The sequence below is a fragment of the Triticum urartu genome, chromosome 3A (assembly GCF_056163025.1).
Source record: "Triticum urartu cultivar PI428250 chromosome 3A, HENAU_Tu73, whole genome shotgun sequence".
Taxonomy (NCBI): Eukaryota; Viridiplantae; Streptophyta; class Magnoliopsida; order Poales; family Poaceae; genus Triticum; species Triticum urartu.
This window is the reverse complement of record NC_141875.1, coordinates 360928615-360936669: the sequence shown is the minus strand read 5'-3', so window position 1 is coordinate 360936669 and position 8055 is coordinate 360928615. Positions and strand designations below refer to the sequence as shown.

The 8055-nt window shown below is 43.5% G+C and overlaps 1 long non-coding RNA gene across 1 annotated transcript; it reads right to left on the bottom strand.

The window, feature by feature from the left end:
* Positions 1-3968: 3968 nt before the first annotated feature.
* On the bottom strand, positions 3969-7553 carry LOC147979706 (uncharacterized). Its single transcript, XR_015618960.1, has 2 exons — positions 6923-7553; positions 3969-4215 (listed from the first exon to the last, which is right to left on the bottom strand). It is a non-coding gene; the product is annotated as an uncharacterized LOC147979706 (long non-coding RNA).
* Between the last annotated feature and the right edge of the window lie 502 nt (positions 7554-8055).

The window sequence follows — 8055 nt, the reverse complement described above, 5'->3', positions numbered from 1 at the left end:
CGGCAAGGTGGCAGCGGGGTCTGCGCAGCGACGGGCTACGCGGTCGGCCCCGATCCAGATTGGATCGGGAGAAGGAGCGAGGGGTCGTGGGTGAGCGAGTGGGGGAGTGTGGGTGGTTGGTTAGGGTTTGGGGTAGTGGGGTAAGTAGGCCACGGGGGTAGACGGGCCGGCCGGCTGGGCCAAGGCCCAGTTGGGCCACGGGGGTTTTCCCCCATGTTTTATTTATCTTTTGTTTGTTTTGTTTATTTTATTTCTTTTCTGTTTTAGCTTAGTTCTTTAATAGTTATAGTTTTATATAATAAGTTAAATCCCACATCTAAATTGGAATTGTAAAAAGTTCTTAGTGACTAAATAAACTAGTTTAATATTTGTTTAGTATTTAAAAGCATTTAAATAATCGTTTTGCCGTTGTTTTACCAACTATAGTGCATTTAAATATTTTACTTAATTATGGGTTCTTCACTGTAATTACCTATGCAATATTTGTCACAACCCGAACATTTTGGTTTTAACATTTGAAAACTTTTGTTCTATCCTTTAATTAAATTTTGAATTTGTTTCGGTTTTGAACTATCGCTAGTTTATTATCAGTAACCGAGGTGACGTGGCAGCATTAGCGGGGGATCACTGTAGCTTGATTACCCGGGCGTCACAAAACTGTTGTGGCACATCTTACTAAATTGAATGATATAGCCACCCTATTCACTCATGAGGAAAAAAAGTTGTTACTACTATATCCTTAAGTTATTTCCGTTCTCACTAAAGGGTGATGTTAAAACATGGTTTAATTCTCTTGATCCTGGTTGTGTGTGTAGTCCCCAGGATATGATTTATTATTTCTCTACTAAATATTTCCCTGCTCATAAGAAACAAGCTGCCTTAAGGGAAATATATATTTTTGTGCAAATTGAAGAAGAGAGTCTCCCACAAGCTTGGGGGAGGCTTCTTCGATTACTTAATGCTTTGCCTGATCATCCTATCAAGAAAAATGAAATACTTGATATCTTTTATAATGGACTAACCGATGCTTCCAGAGACCACCTGGATAGTTGTGCTGGTTGTGTTTACAGGGAAAGGACTGTTGAGCAAGCTGAATTGCTATTGAATAATATGTTGAGTAATGATAATGATTGGACACTTCCTGAACCAATTCCTAAGCCAACTCTGAAGAAAAGGGGTATTATATTTCTCGGTCCTGAAGATATGCAAGAGGCAAAGAAATCTATGAAAGAAAAGGCTATTAAAGCTAAAGATGTTAAGAATTTACCACCTATTAAAGAAATACATGGTCTTTATAATTCAACACGGGTAGTAAAGGTAAATTCTCTCTATAGATTTGATGAAGGTGATATTCCTCGTAATAAGTCTGCTAGCCAATGCTTGGATGAGTTTGATAACTTTATTGTTAAATAAGAAAACTTCAATGCTTATGTTGGTAGACAATTGAAACATAATGCTTATATGATTGGATACTTGAGTGATTATATGCCTAGGGTTAAAGGTGACCTTAAACTTATTAGTAAACATGCTTCTATGGTTACCACTCAAGTAGAACAAGTGCTTAAAGCACATGATGATTTGCTCAATGAATTAAATAATAAGAAAAATGATAATGCTGTTAGAGTTGTGACTAGAGGGGGTAAAATGACTCAGGAACCTTTGTATCCTGAGGGCCATCCTAAGAGAGTTGAGCAAGATTCTCAGAGAACTAATGTTGATGCACCTAGTCCTTCTAAAAAGAAGAAAAAGAAAAATGATAGGACTTTGCATGCTTCTAGTGAACCTGTTGTTGACATAATTGAGAATTCCAATGATATTTCTATTTCTGATGCCGAAACACAATTTGGTAATGAACATGAACCTAGTGATAATATTAATGATGATGTTCATGTTGATGCTCAACCTAGCAATAACAATGACGTAGAGATTGAACCTACTGTTGATCTTGATAACCCACAATCAAAGAATCAACGTTATGATAAGAGAGACTTCGTTGCTAGGAAGCACGGTAAGAAAGAGAACCATGGGTTCAGAAACCCATGCCTTTTCCTCCTAAACCATCCAAGAAAAAGGATGATGAGGATTTTGAGCGCTTTGCTGAAATGATTAGACCTATCTTTTTGCGTATGCGTTTGACTAATATGCTTAAAATGAATCCTTATGCTAAGTATATGAAAGATATTGTTACAAATAAAAGAAAGATACCGGAAGCTGGAATTTCCACCATGCTTGCCAATTATACTTTTAAAGATGGAATACCAAAGAAACTAGGAGATCCAGGAGTACCAACTATACTATGCTCCATTAAAAGAAACTACGTTAAAACTGCTTTATGTGATCTTGGAGCCGGTGTTATGCCTCTCTCTTTATATTGTAGACTTGATTTGAATAAGTTGACACCCAGTGAAATATCTTTGCAAATGGATGATAAATCAACTGCTATACTTGTCGGTATCTGTGAGGATGTGCCTGTTGTGGTTGCAAACGTTACTATTTTAACGGACTTTGTTATTCTTGATATTCCTGAGGACGATAGTATGTCTATTATTCTTGGTAGACCCTTTTTGAATACTGTAGGGGCTGTTATTGATTGCAACAAGGGCAATGTCACTTTTCATGTTAATGGTAATAAGCATACGGTACACTTTCTGAGGAAACAACCTCAAGTCCACAGTATCAATTCTATTGGAAAAATTTCAACGATAACTATTGGAGGTTTTGAATTCCCTCTTCCTACTGTCAAGAAGAAATATGATATTCTTATTGTTGGGGATATGCATATCCCCGTTGAAATAACTTAGTGTTATTCGAAAATTCTCCGGTTTCATGTTATTCGGAAAGAGTTTGTTAACAAGACTTGATCAATCTTGTTAGTGGATTCCTTTTGATGAGCATGAGATTGATGCAGTTAGAAAACACAACTCTCTCTACCTCCTTTTACTTTCTGTTACTTAGATTAAATAAAGCAAAAATAGTATTTTTTGTCTGTTTTCTTAATTATCCTTGTAATAAAAAATACCCCGAAAATAAAAGTTCTCCAAATATCGTGAAAATGATATATGATTTTTTGTAGAATATTCTAGAATTACTGGCACTCAGAACACACCAGGGGGCCCCACCACTTGGCCACGAGGGTGCAGGGCGCGCCTCCTGCCTTATGGACCCCCTCTACTTATTCCAGCACCCACTCACTTCGTCTTCCTCCAGAAAAAATCCTCCCATAGCTCAATCCTGAGTTCTAACTCATCTTGCTGCCATTTTCGATCTCCTTGCTCAAAGCCCATTCACAAAACTGCTTTGGGGAATTGTTCTTTGATATGTAACCCCTCCAATGGTCCAATTAGTTTTTGTTCTAGTGCTTTATTTATTGCAAATTTTTGCTGCTAAGGTGACCCTGCTCTTGAGCTTGTATGTCAAATTTATATGGTCCAAAGTAGTTTTAATGCATGATATGGCCTCTAGGCACTTGTGGATGTAGTTGCTATCAATCTTGTTGAGTTTGATTCACTTTTATTTTGAGTCATTAAAAATTTCAGAAATTTTTCAGAGAAAAAAATATGTTTAGAAAAATGTACCAAGGTGGTTCCTTAAGGAAGCAAGGGTCAAGACTCGCGATACGTGAGCCGGACGATGAACCACCGAGGGAAGCCCAAGTGCGGCCTTGTGAATGGCCGTCAGAGGAGTTTATAGTCCAGGCAGGCATTAAGGATGAATTTGACGCTTATATGCGTAATGCTGATCTTGAAGACTTCGTGTCAGATAAGTGCCGGCAGTATCATTACATAACTGATTCCTTTGTGAGGAGGTTTAAATTTACATCTTCGCGCAATTCTCACACTGTTTTATTTGATCTTTATGATAAATCATTGTGACACCCTCGATTTGACCGTACACTAGTCATGCACGCAAATGTGTACGATCAAGATCAAGGACTCACGGGAAGATATCACAACACAACTCTAGACACAAAATAAAATAATACAAGTTTTATATTACAAGTCAGGGGCCTCGAGGGCTCGAATACATAAGCTCGAATGCACAAGAGTCAGCGGAAGCAATAATATCTGAGTACAGACATACGTGAAGCAAGTTTGCCTTAAGAAGGCTAACACAAAATTAGCAACGATCGAAAAGGCAAGGCCTCCTGCCTGGGACCTCCTAACTACTCCTCGAAGCCGAACTCCATGAAGAAACATCCTCGGGATCCTCTGACTCCTGGACTCCATCATATGATTGAAATAACCGAGAAAAGGGGAAAAGAAGAAGAAGCAAAGCAACCGTGAGTACTTATCCAAAGTACTCGCAAGAAAGGATCTAGACTACATATGCATTCGTATCAATGAAATGGATAGTATCTGTGGATTGAATTACAGAATGCCAGAATAAGAGGGGGATAGCTAGTCCTATCGAAGACTACGCTTCTGGCAGCCTTCATCTTGAAGCAGTAGAAAAGAGTAGATGGTAAGTTAACCAAATATCACCGTATAGCATAATCCTATCCGGTGATCCTCCCCTCGTCGCCCTGTGAGAGAGCGGTTACCGGGTGTATCTGGCACTTTAAAGGGTGTGTTTTATTAAGTATCCGGTTCTAGTTGTCATAAGGTCAAGGTACAACTCCGGGTCGCCCTTTTACCGAGGGACACGACTATTCCAATAGATAAACTTCCCTACAGGGGTGCACCACATTTCCCAACACGCTCGATCCCCTTTGGCCGAACACACTTTTCTTGGTCATGTCCGACCTCGGAAGATCAACACGTCGCAGCCCTATCTAGGCACAACAGAGAGGTCAGCACGCCGGTCTAAATCCTATGGCGCAGGGGTCTGGGCCCATCGCCCATTACACACCTGCACATTACGAACGCGGCCGGTAAGACCTAGCCTCCCTAATACAAGAGCAGGCGTTTCAGTCCAATCCGGCGCGCGCCGCTCAGTCGCTGATGTCAAGAAGGCTTCGACTGATACCACGACGTCGAGTGCCCATAACTGTTCCTGCGTAGTTGGTTAGTGCGTATAGGCTAATGGCCAGACTCAGATCAAATACCAAGATCTCGTTAAGCGTGTTATTTTGAAGTAACCGTGGACGCCGACCAAGGCCAGGCCCACCTCTCTCCTAGGTGGTCTCAACCCGCCTTGTCGCCTCGCCACAAAGTAACAGTCGGGGGCCGTCGCGAACTCAGGCCCACCACTACCTGGATGGAGCCACTTGTCCTTTCAGCCCCCACATCGGAATCACTTGCGGGTACTCTACGAGCCGACCCGACTTCACCACATGTATCACCTATTATGCATATAAGTATATACCCATGATCACCTCCCGAGTGATCACGGACCGATAGTATAGCATGGCAGACGGACAAGAATGTAGGGCCACTGATGATAAACTAGCATCCTATACTAAGAATTTAGGATTGCAGGTAAGGTATCAACAACTGTAGCAACAATGACAGGCTATGCAACAGAATATGATTAACCGGAAACAGTAACATGCTACACTACTCTAATGCAAGTAGTAGAGAGAAGAATAGGCGATATCGGGTTGATCAGGGGGGGCTTGCTTGGTTGCTCTGGCAAGGAGGGGTCGTCGGTGTCGTAGTCGTACTGGATAGCAACGACGTCGGTCTCGGTGTCTAACGAGATAAGAGGGGAAAGAAACAATAAATATAATACAAACAAATGCATGACGATGCATGACATGGCAACGAGCGATGCTAGGTGTGCCCTAACGCAGTGCTAGGTGATACCGGCAAAGGGGAGGGGGAAACATCCGGGGAGGGGGAAACATCCGGGAATGTTTTCCCGGTGTTTCGCGTTTTCAGACAGATGAACCGGAGGGAAAAAGTTGCATGCTTGCTATGCTAGGGGCGCGTGGCGGACAAACGAGCTGCGTATTCGGATTCGTCTCGTCGTTCTGAACAACTTTCATATATAAAACTTTTTCATCGGAGTTATGGTTTGTTTTATATGATTTAGTGAAGTTTTAAATGATTTTCTAATTTTTTTGAAATTAATATTATTTTGAAATAAAAGAATAAAATGCTATGGGTACATAGAGTGTACCCAGAAAGGTGCATATGTGGCTGACGGCAGGCCCAGTTGACTCAGTCAACAATCCAGTCAACAGTCAACTGTTTGACTGGTGACTGGTCAAACTATAGATGGGTCCCACGTGTCATTGGCACAAACACTTAATTAGCATTTTATTTATTTAATCTCCTGGATTAATCTAACGGTTGGTCCTGCATGTCATAAGTTACTAGACTAATTTAGCACTAATTAAAGCTAAACCTGATACTATTCTAAACAAGGGCCGGCTATTAGTGGGCAGAGCCCAGCCGGCCACACGCATGGCACACTCACACAGCGGGCACACACACATCACGCACGCACACACCATAGCCATGGCCAGCAGCGGCATCAAGCAGAATAGCGGGAGGGGCAGCGCAGCAGCATGCAAAGCAGCAGCAGAAGTGCAGCGGGCATCAACAGTACCATAGCAGCGGCAGGAGCAAGCAACGAGCAGCAGTAGACAGCGAGCAGCACAGAGGGGCAGAAATAGCCGGCGAGGCAAGCAGCACGGCAGTAGCGCAGTAGCGGGGGCACGGCCCGGGCGTGCGTGACGACGCAGCACGCGCCGGTGGGCGCGGCCGGGGCGGCGGGGAGCTCGCGACGAGCGCGGCCGACCGAGGCAGGGGAGCGGCAGCGGCGAGCGACAGTAGGCACGGCGCGAGCGCGGGCGTGTGTGGGCGGACGAGCGCGTGCGTGGTCGCGTGCGACGGGCGACGGCAGGAGGAGCAACGCGAGCAGGGCCAGGAGTGGATGTGCGCGGACGCGGAACTCCGGCCATGGCGGCCTCGGGCGGGCATGGGTCTACGACGACGGATTGACAGTGGGACGAGGGGGATAGGGAGGAGCAGCTTACTGTGATGCCGATGGTGAGGTCGGGGAGAGTCGGGGTTGACCGGAACGGCGGTAATCGATGACGGATGACGACGACGTACAAACGAAGACTGCCTCGATGGCGAGCGCACGGGCCACCTCGGCTCCGTTCCGTGCTCGGGACAGATGAAGACGTCCGTGGCGGGCCTCCTGGACGTCCTCCCACGCGAAGGCGACGACGGTGGTCGCGGTAATGACGATGACGAGCACGGTCACCGTGAGAGTTTCCAAGCTCGAATTCGAGCGAAAGAAGGGGGCGACGGGGAAAGAGGGGGCAATGGACGAGGGCAACCTAGGGTTCGCGTTGGCGCAGTTATAAGCGAAGGGGATCGACGTGGCGACCATCTACGGCCACGGCAGCCGTGGATGTGCGACACGCACATCTCGTGCCTCCTCCTCTGTAGAGGACGGAGAAGGTCGTTCGTGGGTTGGGCCTAGTTACTGTAGTAGCAGGCCGCAAGTAAACAGTGTGCACTTAGCCTTTTCTTTGTTTTTTTGTTTCTTCTATTTTCCATATTATATTTCCATTTTCTTGTTTTGCACTTATTTTCTATATTAAATCAAATTATTTAAAACCAATATTTATCACATAAATACTAGGAAGTGAGTTGAGTCAGCACAACAAGTTTCAATTTATTTTGAATAATTTACAAATTTGTTTATCTTTAATTGGTTAATTTAAATGCTCTCGGTCCTGTTTTGAATATATAAGGGGCATTCCAATATTTTGTAAAATGTTGATTTCTACAAGATAATTAGCTACTGAATATTTTCAACCCATCGAACATTTTACTTTTAATGTTTGGAATTTTTTTTGGTTTAACTTTATTTTAAATTTGAATTCTGAAAGCACAAGTGCTTCCTGGGTGGTTTTGGTAATTAATGTCAATATATCTCTTGTTGGACTAACACTTTTACCTAGTATGTTTCAGATAAGTTCAACAGTGGAGTGGCATGGACTAGAGGATGTGGAACCCCTTCAAGATGCTAAGGACAAAGGATTGGCTCAAGCTTCAAGATCAAGACTCTACATTTTCTATTTTAGTGATCCAAGATCACATTGAGTCTATAGGAAAAGTCAATACTATTAAGAGGGGATGAGGTGTTGCTTAATGG